Genomic DNA, 20746 nt, shown 5'->3' with positions numbered 1-20746 from the left:
GCGCCTTGAATAACGTAGTGAGGAAAACGACCCAAGAAACTAGTTCCCCAGACTGATGACAAACATAGATGGCAGTGCCTTCAGTACGAATGCTAATGTGGCTTAGTTAGTTTTTGGAATATATTATGTAGATTTGTTTGTCTTGAAATGCGGTACGTGAATTGATGGAAACAGTTATATTTGTGGAGTGATTTGCAGTCACGAAACAGCATTAATTTGGACCTAATTCATACACAAAAATTTAGTTGCCAAGAACATTCCACGCGTATTTTTTCTCCCGTATTATTAACGAAAGTATGACGATAACAGGACGTGGTCGACTGTCTAGAATGTTTGTTAATATCTTCGCGACCACTGTACAAAATATCATAGCAATTATCACATTCATAGAAATGCTTCACGTAAAAGAATCAGACGTTGCAGCGAAAACTTCATTTACTTCCATTATAAGCAGACGAATAGCAAGCACCGGGATCAACACCAGCGCCTCTAGCGGTATCCTTTCTGAGTGGACCCTGCCAGAGAGGCCAAAACCGTCCGTTTTCCACACATTATTCAAGGCACTGTAATCAAAACTAAAGTCTAAGAGCCCTAAACGCCTGGCCATCTTAACCTAAAAATTCCTGACTTAAAATTCCGCTTATGTCTAATAATGTATATGTGGTTAGGTTGGGCGTCGCCAGAAATTTTTTGCAGGTGGGGGGGGGGGTCGGGCAAATGATAAAACTTGATTAGTTGAAAAATAATAAGTATTATTACCATGGTTATACATGTTTTTATACAATAATAAATATTATAAACTAACAAAAATAAATTTTATTCGAAATAATAATAATAATTATTATTATCTTCCATTATTTCTTTCGCATTTAATGTAGTTAGTATCTGAAATGCATTTTGATATAAACTTTCCACGTCTTGTTCAAGAAAAGGCTTTAAATGTTAAGGGAATTTTTTTCATAAAGTGTGTTGTGTGACCTCTCACCTACAACTGTAATTCTTAAGAGTTTTGAAAATTGTATAACCATTTGTTCTTTGGATGAAATGGTAGAATATAACCTTGTTCGTGCATTTTTCACTCAATGTTTTCGTTCCAATGCATTTTTACTTTGATTATTCTCTTCGAATACTAACTAAATGAACTTTACTTCTGCTCTTAACAATAAGAGGAACCAACTTTCGACTTTCTTGTATCCTTAAATGAAGACTGTCAATTTCCAGGGGGGTCCACCGGCCCGTTCGACCCCCCCCCTCCTCTACCGACGCCCATGGTTGGGAAGGCCAGGTTTAGAGCTCGTAGTATTTAATTTTGGAATTTGTTTCAACCTGACTGTGCCCCGCACAAAATATTGAAATAACCGATTTCTTAACGAAACAGCGGAATAGACACAACTGCAATGAAAAAATAACAGATTTCGAGATAAGGTATATAAAGTGGTGAGAATATACATTTAGGAACCTGATGAACCACAGAAGAAAGATAAAAAAGAAGAAAACTCAAGAGAACAGAAGTAAAGAAAATTGAAGGACGAGAAAGGAAGAAAAACAGAAGAAAGACATCTTACATGTTTTTTACCGAACGAGTAGCTGAAAAAAAAAAACACTGATGTTACGACGTGGAAAATAACATGCTTTTGCAGATTCAAATAGCTAATTCTCGTGCATTGTGGCAAAAATTTTCGTGGCAGCTGTCATCGGAAATGCGATTTCATCAACGCTAGATCTTCAAAGATGCACGCCCCGGCGTCATGTTTCCGTATGATTCAGCGCTTTTTTTTTTACCCGCTTCCCCTTCGCCGGAGTTTCGATGTCAACGCCTCGAACATAAAAGCTAGCCAGATGCTAACAACCTTCAGTTTCATGTGTCACCTCTGTTTAACTTCCTACTTCTTCCTCGCTCTTTCTCTTCAAACTTCATTTTCGGCAAAACTTCATGCAAATAGCTTCCCGGAGGAAGCGGTGAATGACTCGGAAGGGTCGCCGGAGGAAACTAATCAGGAACTTCCAGATCTCCTTAATTTCCGCTCTATGGATTCCTTCATTCCTTTTGTAAATGTTTCTCTGCGCATGTGCACGATTCAACGAACTACTACTAGAGGAATAGCAATAATAATAATCTGAACTCGGTACCCTAGCGATTTTATCTCAGTTACAGATAATCTAATTATAATTCCATGTCAAATCAACCAAATTTGAATGTCAGACCTCTTGTCAGCTTTTCATGTTATTTTCTCCCTTGAAAATAGATTACCAGTAAAGAGAACAGGCGCATTTTTAGTGAATTTTCAAACCGAAAAGTAATGTAAAATAACCGAAATAGAGAAGTATAAATAATTATTTCATTGGTAATGTCGTCGATTTGTAATCGAGAGGCCCCGGGTTCAAAAACCGCTTGAGGCACATAGTGGTTTGGATTCCACGTTAAACTTTAGGTCCAATCCCGATTAGGTTATCTGTGCATAAACGTGGACGTAAAACAAAAATTCAAATTCAAGAAATAACTATTTTCATTAAATTTTCAAGTTACGTCATCACTGTAATTGCTGTGCAACCAGTCCGTGTCGCTTGCGCCGAGCCTTCTTATCGGTTCATTTCCGCCGCGACATATGTCAAGACCTTCCTTGGTGGAGTTTCCAACAATCCGGAGTGTCATTACCGCCGCGCGCATGTGTGTTTATGACGTTGCCCAGCTCCAGCTGTGTTTATCTTCGATTGAAAAGGAAGGTGATTGGTAAATAAATGTAATATGAAAGTATATATGAGGGATATACATTGGGAGATTAGTATTTACGTAAAACTGAGACTTGTGAGAGACGACAAGATGGCTGAGAATATATGGAAATGATAGAAACAACGCATGGAATGCCTTCGAGCATTTGCTTACCTACAATAATCCAAATAACGTTTGTAGTGTTGTTGTGCAAGTGCATCGAAATATTGTGTTTATATATACGTAGCTATTACTTATATAATGTTTGCAAAAAATTACACTCTATTTATAATGTTTTTGACGATTTTATGTAGTGTATAATAATTAAGTGTAATAGACTGGCACATTTATGTTGCTTCCAAAGGTACATTTACGTAGTACTTGTAGAATGCTTTCAATATTTTAACAATACTGTATTTACAATGTTTTTTTTTTGGACGATTAACGATAAATGATTAATAGTTCATAGGCTGATACTGATTTATGTATTTTGTGTTGTGGAATAAAATTGATACAAGTAATCCTGTGTAACGTCTTTTGAAAAGAGTAAAGAAAAGTCATATTTGACTCTCTGGATAGGTTTAACATGTCAGTGTAAACACAGCTGTGCATCGCCATAAACACACGTTTGATTTTATGTTTTAAGTCCACTTTATGCACTATACACCACGTGGCCATAAACACACGTGCGCCCGGCGGTGATGACACTCTGGATTGTGGGAAAACCAGCCAAGCAAGGTCTTGACATGTGTCACGGCGGAAATGAAGCGATAAGAAGCCTGGGCGCAAATAACTCGGCGCAAACGACACGACACCTCTCACCCTGTGCAACACCTGGATATTGTGAAATTGACAGTTGTGTGCAACCAATATTAAACATTATACCATTGTACATTGTATGAAATGTATTGTTAGCTGAAAACGAGTAATAATAAATTTAATGCAAGCAATTCGTAGGATGGGCCGTCTACACCAGCACAACTCACCGATTTCCGTGACAGAGTGGTTAGCTCATGGCGCCACGACTTCAGGGGTCCCAGGTTCGAAAACCGGCATGGGTGTTCTTTGTGGATGTCTCTTCACCATTGCATTATATCATCACTCATCTTCATCGTCGCGACCAGCTAAAAGTGGAAGAAAACCAACGTTAAAAAAAAACCAAAAAAACAATACAAACCTTTTCTTATGTTATTCTCGCCTTAAATTCTTTTACAAGAAAGTGAAGCTCTGCGTTTTGTGAAGATCATATGAATCAAACCTTTATTGTTTAATATCCCCATGAAGAGGGGCAGTGCATCTCTGTATGTAAAGATCCGACAAAAGTTAAATTTAATGTAGATGATGTTTTTTTTCTTCTAGAAATACGGTTAACGTTGCTATAGAAGAAGAAATATAATGAGGTGAATCAGAAAATTTAAAAGAGACAATCGTGGAACAGTGAATGCTTGAGAAATACAGGGTTAGTCAAAATTATGTTAACACTAATGGATTGGTTTGTCCCATTTAATGTTAACATAATTTTGACTAACCCTGTATATTTGTGTGAAGAAATGAATGATTCCTTCTGTAGTTACTTTGTTATTATTATTAATATAATAATAATATTAATACAAATGGAAAAATAATTTGCATTTAGTTCCTACAATGAAGAGAGTGCCTATACTTGCAAAATATTTTTGCGCACTTCTGAATCAAGCATTGATGACATATCCCCTCCACAAGTAAAGAATATATTTCTTAAATTGATCTTGCGCGAAGCAATTGTTCAATAACAAAGGAAACAAATATTTCGTGCTAACATTATGACGTGTCACGGAAAGCCGTATATTTGGTTAAAATATTATTTCCTGGACCAGGTCAGCAGATGAATGTAAAACTACATATGAATCCTTTATTGTCGTCCTTGCCGCTTTCCTGTATGGACAAAAGATACATTCTTCCTGGCAGATTTGCTCGTTTTGCCTCGCGGAATTTTAATTGCATGCAGGAAATGTATACAATTTCCATGCGAAGAAAAGTGCTCACGTGATTTTAAGAGGAAATATTTTTCATTTCAATGCCATTGCTACAATATTGTCGCTCGATCAAGAACATTAACATCAAAGGCATAAGAAAATGAAAGCCAACTGTAATGATGTTCATTGGCAAATGTTTACAGAAAAGCTGTATGCTCCTATCCCCCCCAAAATTATCTTCATCCTTGATCTAAAGCCTTAATATAATAATTACTTAATGTTAAGGAATTAGTTATTAAAAACCCGTAATTCCCAAAATATAAAGAAATTATTCTCGAGCAGAGATAAATATAGGGTGTTCCGTATAGGACGCCGAATTAGAAAATTAAATAAAAAATAGGGAAAATATCATGAAAATAGTTATATTTCACATATATGTAAACAGTAACATCTCCCATTTACGTATGAAAGACAGTGTCAGGCATATGTCCACCCCTACTGAGTCTGCATGCATTTATACGCTCCACAAAATTATTGATAAGCCTCTCGCAGATGTCTGTCCCGATGCCTCCAATCACCCGTATGATTTCCGCCTTCAGTTCCAAAAGGGTTCGTGGTTTGTTGGCGTACACCTGTGATTTCACAAACCCCCGTAAGAAAAAATCGCACGGTGTAAGATCACACTCCACCTGCCAAAACCCACCCCACACAGTCGTTCTCAGCGGATGGATGGATTTCACGCTCCTGGATTATTCGAGGATTTTCGGAAGGAAACCACAACAAACGAGTCAAAACAATTGAGGCTACATTAATCGGCATGGCAACAGATGCCAACATTGGTAACAACAGGTCTGCCAACCTCGAAACAAAACCATAGCACTCGATTCAAATTCGGCGTCCTCTACGGAACACCCTTTACAACCAAAGAAAAACATTTTGGGGGCAAAGACGTGTGGGGAAACAGCTTGGTGGGTGGAGTAGACAATATCGCGACCCCCTGCCTCTTTCCTGTTTTGAACTCACCCCGATCGCCATATTAGACATTCTGGTCATTCTTGTTTGAAATAAAATATTCCAAACCATATGAGGAGTAGAGTTACACATTTTGTCAACTCACCCGGGGTGAACTGACAATACTTCGACACGCTTGAAAAAAAGACAAGCAATAACTGTATAAGTTTTAGGAGCATGGTGAAATAAAACATCATAGTAGTAATTATCAAGAGCTGCAAAAATTTAAATATAAAAACATTGTCAACTCACTCCGGTCTCCCCTACGAGTAATGAGATAGAGATCTAAAGGCCAACACACATATCTCTGCCGCGATCGGCGCAGCAGAACGCGAGAACCAGTGTTGCTAATCTGTTCGATAGAGAAATCGCTCCAGTGCGCCGAGACACAGCTGTTCGTAGAATAAGGAAATTAGAGAACTCAGCTCTATCTAACGTTGAGTTTTAAACGCCATGCAGATACGTAGATCTGTGGACAATGTAAGTGATGCGTTGTTCAGGATACGAAGAAACATATGAAAGAGATCTTTCTATTCTTTAAACATGTGTTGAAATGCAAGCAATGAATAACCTTAAAAGACCATACACCCTGTCCCGGGAATCTGTAGAGCAGAACTGTAGAGAAGGGAGAAAATTATGACCACTGCTGTAAATGGCTGGTGGTTGCAGCCACGTTTCCCGTCCATGTACTTACTTCTCGCGTTCTGCTGCGCCGATCGCGGCAGAGATATGTGTGTTGGCCTTTAGATCTCTATCTCATTACTCGTAGGGGAGACCGGAGTGAGTTGACAATGTTTTTATATTTAAATTTTTGCACCTCTTGATAATTACAATCTATTATTGATTAAATGCTATGAGCAACACCTGTAGTTTCCTCAACTATTATGATGTTTTATTTCACCATGCTCCTAAAACTTACACGTTATTGGTCGAGCCCTCTCGAGTCACTACTTGCGCAGACACTTGTTTTCGTTCGCTTGCTCCAGAGATTCCCTGGACAGAGTATAGTTGTATACAAATATTGTTCCTAAAATTGAATTTGCAATTGTTCAATGCATACAAACGCTTGAGAAAACAAAGTTATATCTTCTTGAGCATTTTAAGTAACAAGTGACACGACCTGTGCAGTCAATCCATATCATTACAAGAGTATCAAAAATCAATCTTGATCTTCTACAAATTGAATCATTTACTTTTTCAATAATGTGTTTTATTTTAGTGTAGAGGGCATGAATTTTGTGGCATTGTGCAATATGAAAGGTACGTGCTTATCTTTCGAGTTCCTAGTGTTTCCAGCCAACTGGATTCCCTAATGACTCAATCAAGTGGATAAAACGTTCAAACTTGCCAAGGAGGTGTTTCGACATAACCATCAGGAGGCGCCACTGTTTTATCTCATCGACGAAACAAAAAAAGAACGAAAGAAAACAAATCACTCTCCCGCTCACCCGTGACTTCAACCCGATCCATCTCTTCGACAGTGCGCTCGCTTCCTCTTGCCCAACGTCTCAATATGGCGACGGGAAGCTTCCCTGATGCGTTTTTAATTCCTCGTAAGGGACAATTCGTAATCACAGCTCTGCCAAATGATGATGAGTGGCGACTGCGTCGTTCCGTTGGTTCTGCACAATACTTAAATCCTCGCGAGCCATTCCAATAAGAGGTGCAAGTAGTGTTGCCAACTTGGTCATTTTACTCATGAAATCAGTACAATGCTCCAAGGAGCTCTCTAATGTTTTCCAGCGCACAGCAACGAGGTTGGTTTGTTGAAGTCGTTATTTTCCTGATCAATTCATATTTTCCTTATCTTCTTTCTTCATTAGTCCTTTGTTCTCAGTATCTACGGAAAGCGGATATGGAACAATTAATAGTTCGTGCTGCATTTCTCCATTTGCCTCTGTTTCCTGCTTCAATTCTTTGCATCGTTTCCAATTAATTTTTTTAGCGATTTGTTTGATATACTGCATCTTGAATTTACTAATGAGTTTTTCTTTCTTCAATTACTGTTTTCGTTATTCCATAATGTCCTCTGTAAATCGAGTTCACTTCGCTGGAAGTGATTTTTAGATGGATTCAGCTCCTTTTTAAGCGTGTGATTTGGCAACTCTGTATTCGAAACAAGGGCGCATCTCTTCTCGTTTGGAACATTGTGATACACTGGAAATTGTACCTTAATATGTAATTAGCTCATGCTGCCATACGGAAAGAAAGAGACAAATGATAATGGATCACCAGTTCTGCTTTCGTGGTTCGGTAATGCCATTTAGGGTACGTTGCCATCCCAGGCGCCGTAGACGAGTCTTACTGTGAAAACAGGCGAACAGAGTCATATATATGAAAATTTTTACATCCATTTCTTTGCAGGCTTTCAAGAATATTAATTTAATAAGATGTCAATACATTCTAAGTCTTTACCAGCTTCTCCTTTGGTACACGTGTGGGTACCATATCGCTACATACACACTCCAAAAATTAATGTTTGAATTCTCTCTCCACTACAGAAATCCCCTGACAATCGAAGATTTATCACTTTATCAAGAGCTTTCTATCTTCCCCGTTAAATTTAATAATCAAATTTAGATTTACTGTTGATATTGAAGAGTAGATATTGCCTCCTCCAAAAAAATTAATTCTCAGTCTCCACACCAGAATTTCCGCAACAGTCTAAGACAATAGCAATACACAAGAATTGGATACCCCCTTCAATTGAATGCTCAATCCCCCTCTAACTAAAATATCCGCCATAATCTAAGACTTACAGTTGGATACTGTCTCCCCCAAAATTTAATTCAGAATCCCCCCAGAAACCACATATCAATTAAGGCCTAATGTAAAAGTTGGATATCTACCTCGCCCCCCACCTTCGATAATACCCTTAAACACTTTCTTTTCTTCATCTAATGGATTAAATATGGTGCATTTAAGGTGTAAAATCTTTACATATATGGTGTAAAAAGATAGAAACGTTGAATTTTATATAATTTGAAGGAAATAAATCCCCCAAAAAATCTCGATGGCGCAACCTGCGCCACAATCCCGTCCTGTGGGCACCCCTGCCTGTCCTAAATTCAGGATAATCCTCCAGCTTTCTTACTGCAGGATCGTGTGAGAGCTTTCTCAAGTTAGTAAAGACCAGTCCTTAATCCCGTCCTTAATAGGTCGAAGTAGAAGCCGTCCCTAAAAACTACCTCGAAATTCACCAATCAGAGGAGCGTATTAGAGTTAGACTGTTTGCAGGTAGTTATTTTTAAAAGACACGCCTATATAAATAATTATGAGGAAAATGTTATTTATCGATTAAAGAACTTACTAATTATGTTTTTTGTGTAAATAATCCACGTGTCTCAATTCCCTATGATCACACCGATATTTTATTCACTAGTCGCAAATATTTATATTAATTTAGTGCCGTGTATAGCACTACAGAAAGTAAATCAGTATAATTGTTTTAAGTTAGGAATTGTAAATATGCATGACTTTCGAAGTGTATTCCACAATAAATATTTTACAATGAAATGTAAATGGAACAGGCCTAATGTGAACACTACAATTTTCGACGATTTAATATATTTGCGAAACGTATGTAATGCAAAGCAAGTAAAATTTCTTTATCGAACGAAGGTTGAAATAAATGTGGGAACTATTTTTTTACCTAGCAACAGTACTCTAATGGTCGGAAGGATACAGTAAATGCTCATGAAAGAACTCAATGACTAAATGCTGGTTGTTACTTTCGAATATTCGATTTAATCAAAAGGTTTTTTTTTTTTTTCAGCTTTGACGAAATCGTTTCGTTCATTGATTTTTGGACCTAACAGCTTTCAATCGTTTTAACAGTGTTCTTATTTGGGTCCTTGGCAATCATCGCGATATAAACTGTGTAGAGTATAAGCAAAAAGGGAAGGGATTGGTTGGGTTCCGAGCTGACGTCGGTCACTTGCTATGAACCACGAGCTGTGGTTGGAGGTTCAACATAGCGCAACTCGCCTCCAAGCTGCTAGCGTAGAACATCTTTCATCTCAAGGGATACTCCATCACGTTTATGTTCCAATAATTCGTTGATCTTCAATCGATCAAAGACTCACAGCAGAGAGAAAAAGAAACGAGGGGTTCATTTTTTTACTAAGAAATGATGGCGCTTCTTCCATATTAAATCTACCATGCCACTGCTTCCATGTCAGACACTGACATTGTCATTCAAGGGTAGACCCTGTCGAACAGGGAACAGGATGCCATCCTTCATTTTTATCAGAACAACTCGTAATGAGCGACCTCCAAGGAAGGATCGCCCGTACCCAACTACCGGAGGAGGTTGTCATCGCTGGAAACAAAGAGCCATTGTGCCGAAGAAAACGATCTCCGCGAAGCAATTGTACCACAAAATGAAATTACGGCGAACATGTCCCTTGCTCGGAAATATTCATTACTTCAAACAGTGAATGTTTAACTTTTACCCCACCTTTCTTTGTTCGAGACGAAATTATTCAGTTCCTGTCGTGAAGGAGGTATTCATTACGTTCCCGGAGATGGATATTCTGCCCTCCGCCAGCCAGCGTTGCCATCCGTAGCGGGATGTCACCAGTGGCGGATTAAGCTTCCTCGCCGCCCCTAGGCACAAACTTAATGTGCGCCCTTTTCAAAAGAAAAGTAGTAATTTATTTGCAGTATTTTGACAGGCTAATATAAAAATTAGTGAACATACTGAAATAAAAAACAAAGGATACAAATCAATAACAAACCATTCATTTTCTGTATGTGCTATACCTAGAATTATGTAATGTATTGAGAAATTAAATTCACCACTTACCAGTCATAAATGAAGCCGCTTCCGCCTCACTTTGGTTGCTGGAAACTCGTGTAAAAGTTCTAAGACAGCGAAAACTCTACTTAAGACACTGACCCAGTACGTAAGTTCCGTCTGAATATGTGATCGATCGAAAATGGTTTTCCAAAGTCCAAACAGATTTCTGCCTTGTTAAGAGTGCCAACTCACAGTTATTGTGTTCTTCAGAATTTTCGTGTGATGCTAGAATATTTGAAATGTTTTTCCAGTCTGAAATGCCGTGAGTTGAGATGTTTGTCTTGCCCTTGAACAACCTGCATGATGCACAATAAACGGCACCAGTGCTGCACAATATACCAAATAATTCCGCAAAATTGATTCACCATTTACAAGTTTACGAAAAAAAACTATTATTTAAAAATCTTGTCTTACCTGCTATGAGTCTTTGCGATTTAGAAAACTCGTTTTCAACATTCTGATTAATTTCACGTCTTAGAAGAATGTCAATTGTAGACTCATTCAGACACCACTCGACAGGATCGCCAATAACGAAATTTGCCCTCTCACTGTCACAATCAGTAACTCCTACGAACTGAGGGGACACTACCTCAGGTGCACTTTCTTCCTCCACTAAACCCACAATATTTTCGACATTTTGCGTTTCACAGAGTTCACTCGATGTAGCCACTTCCACTTCAATTTTTGAACTGCTTTCGGAAATCACTTGTTCCTTTCGCCTAAAAAACGTATCCACTGTACCAAGCTTTTTCTTTAAGGTTGCTTCTCTTTCACGCTTTTCGTTTGCAAGTTTACTTAACTTTGTTCGCTTCATGTTTCCTGCTGCATAAAAAAAACACCAAATCGCAAACGCACTAGCAACAAACTGAATGCACCAGCCAGAGAATACAGTAAGACAAAAACTAGATGCGGTCCACGCGAAAGCTGCACTCACTCACTCACTCACTCACTTATCAGCAGTGTTTATGTGTTTATTTTTTTTAAGACTGGCATTGTTATAGATGCGAGTTTTAAACAATCAGTCTTCTTTCCTGCCTGTCCATGAACAAACGCTTAGTGGAAGATGGAGTGGTATGTATTTACAAAAACAAACCAACAAAGGCTGGGCGGTTTGCATTGTCATTGTGAGCGATAAAAGCCACAGCACGGGTTAAAACAAATTGATTGGCGCCTGAGGAGGCAGATCAGACGAAACATTTCTTGATAACACATAGGAAATCCGATACATCAAGGTTTCTTTCCTATGAAACGAAAGTGTTGAATCCGTTGATTTGAAACATTGGTTTCATAGGTCTAAATTGTAACTGTGCACGTAAGACACTTTTTATTATTCTTGATATTCTGGAATAAAGTTTTGCCGCCCCCAAGAGTTGCCGCCCCTAGGCACGTGCCTAGTGGGCCTATTTGGTAATCCGCCACTGGATGTCACTAAGCGAGGGAGAAATCTCAATCCCTGTGAAAGTCACTAATATAATCAATGTGCATCCAGCCATCTATTACGCTGTCACCGTGTTAAACCATAGAAGCATCCCCCCAAGGCTCGAAGAAACATTCGCCTACCTAACAATGCAGTTCAATAAATGCACTTCATAGCTTGTAGCCCCATCGAATGACACAATAAAACCCCAAAACGTGTGTCGACACAAGATTGTTGACTCAAGTAACACACTGTAGTGCATAAGCTACTAATGATGCACATCAAAATACACAGAGAAATGCATCAAAGGGTACTTTCATCAGCTGCTATTCCGTTTCATTCACAAAAATGCATCAATTGAGAGAAGAAAAGACGCGATAATTTCTGAGAAGACAAAATTAAACGTTTAACTGTGTGCATGTCCGAATTGACCGATTATAACATTACTGATTGGTGGAAGAATTCATTTGTATTATTTGTACAGTCATTGGCGCACGGGAGATTTGTCTTCGGAGAGGGCCGGAATTGTAAAGGTAGATAATAAATATTTGTATTCTAGTGGGCGGGATATAGTATAAAATATTTCAATTTTCATTTTTAACATTCATCTTAAAATTTGTTCAAAGACAAAATATTGAAATTGTGGATCTTTAAGGGGAGGAGTTCAGTTACCGCTTTGGTTTTCCCGAGTCTCAAAATTTCGAGGACTGTAGCCCCATCAGCCCCTCTGCGTACTCCAGTGGTACAGTCACAGACATTTTTTGCAACAACCTTATTGACTTTCAATGGAGTCGTTACAATCTAAAAGTGTTCGTGACTGTATTTCGAATATTTTGTTTTATCTGTAGGTTATCATGTTAATTATAATGGTGATGATGTTATGGAAGGCATGAGGAAGCAACTATATTGATTCATCCATGATGACGTTAAACATAAAAGCACACGTTGGCTGCTCAACCACTATCTACATCACCTTACAAATAAGCCCAAAAATATCTGAACCAAGCTTGACTGTCTCTGAAGATGCGTCAAAATTCACGCACATTACAAATGAGTATAATTTTTTGAAAAAGAAACAATAATATGCTATTATTATTATATTGAAAACTTATTCATTCTCAACAACAACAAGTAATATTTTAAATGGGTTGTATCATCTCAACAATACCAATATATGACTTATTTTAATTAATACGTGATTAATGAATAAATGTATAACTATACGAAAAATCGAATAAATGAAACGAGAATTATTGAATAAAAGGTATGAACGTTTCGAAAAAATCGAAAAAGTTACTTAGTAATTACACTAAATTAAATACAATTAATAAGAATTGGCAGATTTTGTGCGTATCGGCTTAACAAAAACAAAAATGTAAATGGTGTTTCAATGGTCTTGTATATACGTATCACAAAACTGGTATTTTATAATTTGCACAATATGAAAATCCGTATTCTAACCTTCATGAATTTAATTTCAATTGGAATGTCACATATATGAAAAAGAATACAGTAATTATATTCGTTTACTGGAATAAAACCAGATATCGCTTAGTTAATTACATGAATTGAATTATTATACATTCTTTATTCTCAAATTAATTTGAAACAAACAAGGGGAAAAAACATTTTCCAACCCAATGGAAGTAGAAAGTTACACAAACAGCCAAAAGATGGCAGCATAAATATAAATTAAAATTCCATGGTTAAACTCTGGACTCGTAAAAGAAGTTTCTCAACTATTACCAGACCAAACATATATGTTGAAAATTAATTTTTAACTATATAAAAGAGTTTCCGAATTTCAGAAAATTCAAAAAAGTAAGGTGGAAAATTGTATAGACCCTTACAAAAAAACATACAATTAAAGCCTACAGAAATAATCATAAAAATTAATATTTCGTAAACAAATAATAAACGACGCTTTAACACGTGTACAAATCTTGTGTAAAAATTCATATGAAAAGATAAATATTTTGATAACTTAAACCAATTGAATGGTTAAATAGCTTTCTAAATTCATACGTGTAATAAACAATTTTTATTTACTATTTTAATAATACTATCTTAAACAATAATTTGTAAAATTTAATTTAAATTTAACTTTTAGGAATGAAGAGAATTTCAAATTTACCAGAGTCCCACAATCCTCAGTGAAAACAATCTATAAATAATTCGAACACAGTTTTATTTCATTAAAAGGTGGTATACATAAATCTTTCATTCAACAATATTTTCACGGCTCCTCGCAAATTATGCACTACACCTATGAGAATGGGGTTAAAGTTCATAATAGTCCCCTCTGTTAAAGACGCTTGTTCGCCCTCTCTTCTAAACGACGTTTTAACACGTGTACGGGCTTCCCTCTTCGCTTTCTCTTCTAAACGACGTTCTAACACGTGTACGGGCTTTCCTCTTCGCCCTCTTTTCTAAACGACGTTCTAACACGTGTACGGGCTTTCCTCTTCGCTTTCTCTTCTAAACGACCTTCTAAGACGTGTACGGGCTTTCCTCTTCGCCCTCTTTTCTAAACGACGCTCTAACACGTGTACGGGCTTTCCTCTTCGCTTTCTCTTCTAAACGACGTTCTAACACGTGTACGGGCTTTCCTCTTCGCTTTCTCTTCTAAACGACCTTCTAAGACGTGTACGGGCTTTCCTCTTCGCCCTCTTTTCTAAACGACGCTCTAACACGTGTACGGGCTTTCCTCTTCGCTTTCTCTTCTAAACGACGTTCTAACACGTGTACGGGCTTTCCTCTTCGCTTTCTCTTCTAAACGACGTTCTAACACGTGTACGGGCTTTCCTCTTTGCTTTCTCTTCTAAACGACGTTCTAACACGTGTACGGGCTTTCCTCTTCGCCCTCTTTTCTAAACGACGCTCTAACACGTGTACGGGCTTTCCTCTTCGTTTTCTCTTCTAAACGACGTTCTAACACGTGTACGGGCTTTCCTCTTCGCCCTCTCTTCTAAACGACGCTCTAACACGTGCACGGGCTTTCCTCTTCGCCCTCTTTTCTAAACGACGTTTTAACACGTGTACGGGCTTTCCTCTTCGCTTTCTCTTCTAAACGACGTTCTAACACGTGTACGGGCTTTCCTCTTCGCCCTCTTTTCTAAACGACGTTCTAACACGTGTACGGGCTTTCATCTTTGCTTTCTCTTCTAAACGACGTTCTAACACGTGTACGGGCTTTCCTCTTCGCCCTCTTTTCTAAACGACGCTCTAACACGTGTACGGGCTTTCCTCTTCGCTTTCTCTTCTAAACGACGTTCTAACACGTGTACGGGCTTTCCTCTTCGCTTTCTCTTCTAAACGACGTTCTAACACGTGTACGGGCTTTCCTCTTCGCCCTCTCTTCTAAACGACGCTCTAACACGTGTACGGGCTTTCCTCTTCGCTTTCTCTTCTAAACGACGTTCTAACACGTGTACGGGCTTTCCTCTTCGCTTTCTCTTCTAAACGACCTTCTAATATGTGTACGGGCTTTCCTCTTCGCCCTCTTTTCTAAACGACGTTCTAACACGTGTACGGGCTTTCCTCTTCGCTTTCTCTTCTAAACGACCTTCTAAGACGTGTACGGGCTTTCCTCTTCGCCCTCTTTTCTAAACGACGCTCTAACACGTGTACGGGCTTTCCTCTTCGCTTTCTCTTCTAAACGACGTTCTAACACGTGTACGGGCTTTCCTCTTCGCTTTCTCTTCTAAACGACGTTCTAACACGTGTACGGGCTTTCCTCTTCGCCCTCTCTTCTAAACGACCTTCTAACACGTGCACGGGCTTTCCTCTTCGCCCTCTTTTCTAAACGACGCTCTAACACGTGTACGGGCTTTCGTCTTCGCTTTCTCTTCTAAACGACGTTCTAACACGTGTACGGGCTTTCCTCTTCGCCCTCTCTTCTAAACGACCTTCTAACACGTGCACGGGCTTTCCTCTTCGCCCTCTCTTCTAAACGACGCTCTAACACGTGTACGGGCTTTCGTCTTCGCTTTCTCTTCTAAACGACGTTCTAACACGTGTACGGGCTTTCCTCTTCGCTTTCTCTTCTAAACGACCTTCTAACATGTGTACGGGCTTTCCTCTTCGCCCTCTTTTCTAAACGACGTTCTAACACGTGTACGGGCTTTCCTCTTCGCTTTCTCTTCTAAACGACCTTCTAAGACGTGTACGGGCTTTCCTCTTCGCCCTCTTTTCTAAACGACGCTCTAACACGTGTACGGGCTTTCCTCTTCGCTTTCTCTTCTAAACGACGTTCTAACACGTGTACGGGCTTTCCTCTTCGCTTTCTCTTCTAAACGACGTTCTAACACGTGTACGGGCTTTCCTCTTCGCCCTCTCTTCTAAACGACGCTCTAACACGTGTACGGGCTTTCGTCTTCGCTTTCTCTTCTAAACGACGTTCTAACACGTGTACGGGCTTTCCTCTTCGCTTTCTCTTCTAAACGACGTTCTAACACGTGTACGGGCTTTCCTCTTCGCCCTCTCTTCTAAACGACGTTCTAACACGTGCACGGGCTTTCCTCTTCGCCCTCTTTTCTAAACGACGTTTTAACACGTGTACGGGCTTTCCTCTTCGCTTTCTCTTCTAAACGACGTTCTAACACGTGTACGGGCTTTCCTCTTCGCCCTCTTTTCTAAACGACGCTCTAACACGTGTACGGGCTTTCCTCTTCGCCCTCTTTTCTAAACGACGTTCTAACACGTGTACGGGCTTTCCTCTTTGCTTTCTCTTCTAAACGACGTTCTAACACGTGTACGGGCTTTCCTCTTCGCCCTCTTTTCTAAACGACGCTCTAACACGTGTACGGGCTTTCCTCTTCGCTTTCTCTTCTAAACGACGTTCTAACACGTGTACGGGCTTTCCTCTTCGCCCTCTCTTCTAAACGACCTTCTAACACGTGTACGGGCTTTCCTCTTCGCCCTCTCTTCTAAACGACGCTCTAACACGTGTACGGGCTTTCGTCTTCGCTTTCTCTTCTAAACGACGTTCTAACACGTGTACGGGCTTTCCTCTTCGCTTTCTCTTCTAAACGACCTTCTAACATGTGTACGGGCTTTCCTCTTCGCCCTCTTTTCTAAACGACGTTCTAACACGTGTACGGGCTTTCCTCTTCGCTTTCTCTTCTAAACGACCTTCTAAGACGTGTACGGGCTTTCCTCTTCGCCCTCTTTTCTAAACGACGCTCTAACACGTGTACGGGCTTTCCTCTTCGCTTTCTCTTCTAAACGACGTTCTAACACGTGTACGGGCTTTCCTCTTCGCTTTCTCTTCTAAACGACGTTCTAACACGTGTACGGGCTTTCCTCTTCGCCCTCTCTTCTAAACGACGTTCTAACACGTGTACGGGCTTTCCTCTTCGCCCTCTCTTCTAAACGACGTTCTAACACGTGCACGGGCTTTCCTCTTCGCCCTCTTTTCTAAACGACGTTTTAACACGTGTACGGGCTTTCCTCTTCGCTTTCTCTTCTAAACGACGTTCTAACACGTGTACGGGCTTTCCTCTTCGCCCTCTTTTCTAAACGACGCTCTAACACGTGTACGGGCTTTCCTCTTCGCCCTCTTTTCTAAACGACGTTCTAACACGTGTACGGGCTTTCCTCTTTGCTTTCTCTTCTAAACGACGTTCTAACACGTGTACGGGCTTTCCTCTTCGCCCTCTTTTCTAAACGACGCTCTAACACGTGTACGGGCTTTCCTCTTCGTTTTCTCTTCTAAACGACGTTCTAACACGTGTACGGGCTTTCCTCTTCGCCCTCTCTTCTAAACGACGCTCTAACACGTGTACGGGCTTTCGTCTTCGCTTTCTCTTCTAAACGACGTTCTAACACGTGTACGGGCTTTCCTCTTCGCTTTCTCTTCTAAACGACCTTCTAACATGTGTACGGGCTTTCCTCTTCGCCCTCTTTTCTAAACGACGTTCTAACACGTGTACGGGCTTTCCTCTTCGCTTTCTCTTCTAAACGACCTTCTAAGACGTGTACGGGCTTTCCTCTTCGCCCTCTTTTCTAAACGACGCTCTAACACGTGTACGGGCTTTCCTCTTCGCTTTCTCTTCTAAACGACGTTCTAACACGTGTACGGGCTTTCCTCTTCGCTTTCTCTTCTAAACTACGTTCTAACACGTGTACGGGCTTTCCTCTTCGCCTTCTCTTCTAAACGACGCTCTAACACGTGTACGGGCTTTCCTCTTCGCCCTCTTTTCTAAACGACGTTCTAACACGTGTACGGGCTTTCCTCTTCGCTTTCTCTTCTAAACGACGTTCTAACACGTGTACGGGCTTTCCTCTTCGCCCTCTTTTCTAAACGACGCTCTAACACGTGTACGGGCTTTCCTCTTCGCCCTCTTTTCTAAACGACGCTCTAACACGTGTACGGGCTTTCCTCTTCGCTTTCTCTTCTAAACGACGTTCTAACACGTGTACGGGCTTTCCTCTTCGCCCTCTCTTCTAAACGACGTTCTAACACGTGTACGGGCTTTCCTCTTTGCCCTCTCTTCTAAACGACCTTCTAAGACGTGTACGGGCTTTCCTCTTCGCTTTCTCTTCTAAACGACGTTCTAACACGTGTACGGGCTTTCCTCTTCGCTATCTCTTCTAAACGACGTTCTAACACGTGTACGGGCTTTCCTCTTCGCTTTCTCTTCTAAACGACGTTCTAACACGTGTACGGGCTTTCCTCTTCGCTCTCCCTTCTAAACGACGTTCTAATACGTGTACGGGCTTTCTTCTTCGCAACCTCTTAGTTACTATAAAGACAAATGAAGTCGAAAATAAAGAATATAGATACTGCTTTAAGAACATGTTTACCCAAGTTTATATCCACATAGAAGATGAAGCATTAAACATACAATTTTTCAAGCCACAAAAGGGTGAAGTCTGCTCGTTTCAATATCCTGAGTAAAGTCAGACAAATATGTTTTGATTTTCTTTCCCGTGATCTGCAGTCTTTATGGGTCGAGTTCTTACATTTTTTTTATTTTATCATTTATTCCACAATTCGTTATCTCATTCAAAGTCTACGCACACTTCTGCGGAAGGATTCTCTCATTCAGCTTCCAAGTTACTGTAGGATACAATATTGATGTCTTCGTTTGTTTCTACAATGAGTTAATTAATTTGTTTACCCAGAAAATTTGTTCGTCATAAAAGTCTTCGGCCAATATTGTTGGTCGCAGGTCTCTTAATTTTTAATTTCTTCATATTATTTGTGCAAGGTTTTCCTTTTCAAGGATTAAAGTCTAATATACACTCAAGGCACTATGATTCTGATTTATTTTTCGATTTGTACAAAATAAGCCGATTTTATATAAGCTAACACCTGTTCGCCATTACCCCCTTTCTGCACCTTGTTGTTTCCATTATCAGAACATGGGTTGTACTTAGTACACCCAATTGTCAACCTCACTTCCACATAGTACACACTGGACTGGAAACTATGAAATATCCGTTAATACTTTAAAAACGATGATGGTCATTTTAATTACTTATTCATTTATTTGAACACAACAGGCGAATGCCCAATTACCGTTGAATGGCGGGCGAAATTGACTGTCTTAAACCAGTCACCTTTTTTACAGTGTAAGGAAAAGTATATGTGCATTATTCAAATTATAATCGTTACAGATAAATTCACTAAAATAATGCAAAAGTTATTTTACAGCAACAGTGAAATATCTATTTAAACTCACTTTCCCGTATCACTTGCTTCTTTTGTTTTATTGGCAACTGTGTAATGGCACTTTCCTGTGAAGGGAGAGTCGTTCGACAGAATTGCTATGTTTTTTTGGTTCGTCGTGTGGTTTTCTTAAAACACACCTGTAATATTCACTGACTGGTACCAAAAGCCAGAAAGCAGCGGCGATGGGACTCGATGTGCTGATCGCGTATCATCCAATGAAAAGCCTCTTGGTAGGCCTTCGCTTTCAAAGGGTATTGGGTCAAGAAGTTTAGATGAAACTTTCACGGAACCTATTTCCATCATACTTTTGGATCTAGATACTTCACACGGCATACAGTTTTCTCTTGATTGCATTCTAGCACTAGAACTTATATATCCTAAGAATAGGCCCGTACCCAGAATGTTTTAGGGGGAGGCAGATCAAGTTTCGAAATTCTGTTGAATTGATTGAGTTAGGTTATTTTACGTCGCTTTTGTATCACTTTGGCTAATCGCGACGATGAGTGATGATATTGATGAAGGAACATTTTTTGGACGAGGGGAGAGATGCAAATAGTCAAATTGTATTTAACAGACCCAGAAAGCATCTGTGAGAATTCTTCTTTCCAACTAGAATTTGAAACACAATGCAGAATCTACCAATAGGGAATCGAACCTGAAAAGTTCCTGCAAAACAGGAAATTCCTAATCTATGGAGAATACATATGTTTCTAATTAATCTTAATACCACATTTTCACTCACCTGTTTCCTGGAAAGGACTTCTGAAAGATTCCACTCAATTCTTCTCTGGGAACTTTCATCAAAGACCACAATGTATTATCAAGAATTAACTGGTATTACTGTTAGCGCATTTCACGTAGCATTGTTACCATGGAACCATTAATTGTTTGCATTCTGCGATCCATTGTAGTCTTTTATTTAGGGAAGAGTATTGCATATTAGGGATGATTATGAACGGCGAATTCATACAAATGCCCTGCTTTACCTACTGTCGGATTGAAAATTATAGATACTGGAGTTTGGACTCCAATTACAAATTAACCAGTAAAACTACATAAAAACTAGTTACATCAAAATTTAGATTATTCAATTCTCCGTTAATCTATGCTAACCAATTTTTTTTCTGAGTATGCCTTCGATTTTTTACTGTCGTGAGAACAAAAAAAGTGCATC

This window comes from Lepisma saccharinum, chromosome 17 (assembly GCF_977018435.1).
Source record: "Lepisma saccharinum chromosome 17, izLepSacc3.1, whole genome shotgun sequence".
Lineage (NCBI taxonomy): Eukaryota > Metazoa > Arthropoda > Insecta > Zygentoma > Lepismatidae > Lepisma > Lepisma saccharinum.
The sequence above is the reverse complement of the archived record's forward strand: the minus strand, read 5'-3'. Positions refer to the sequence as shown.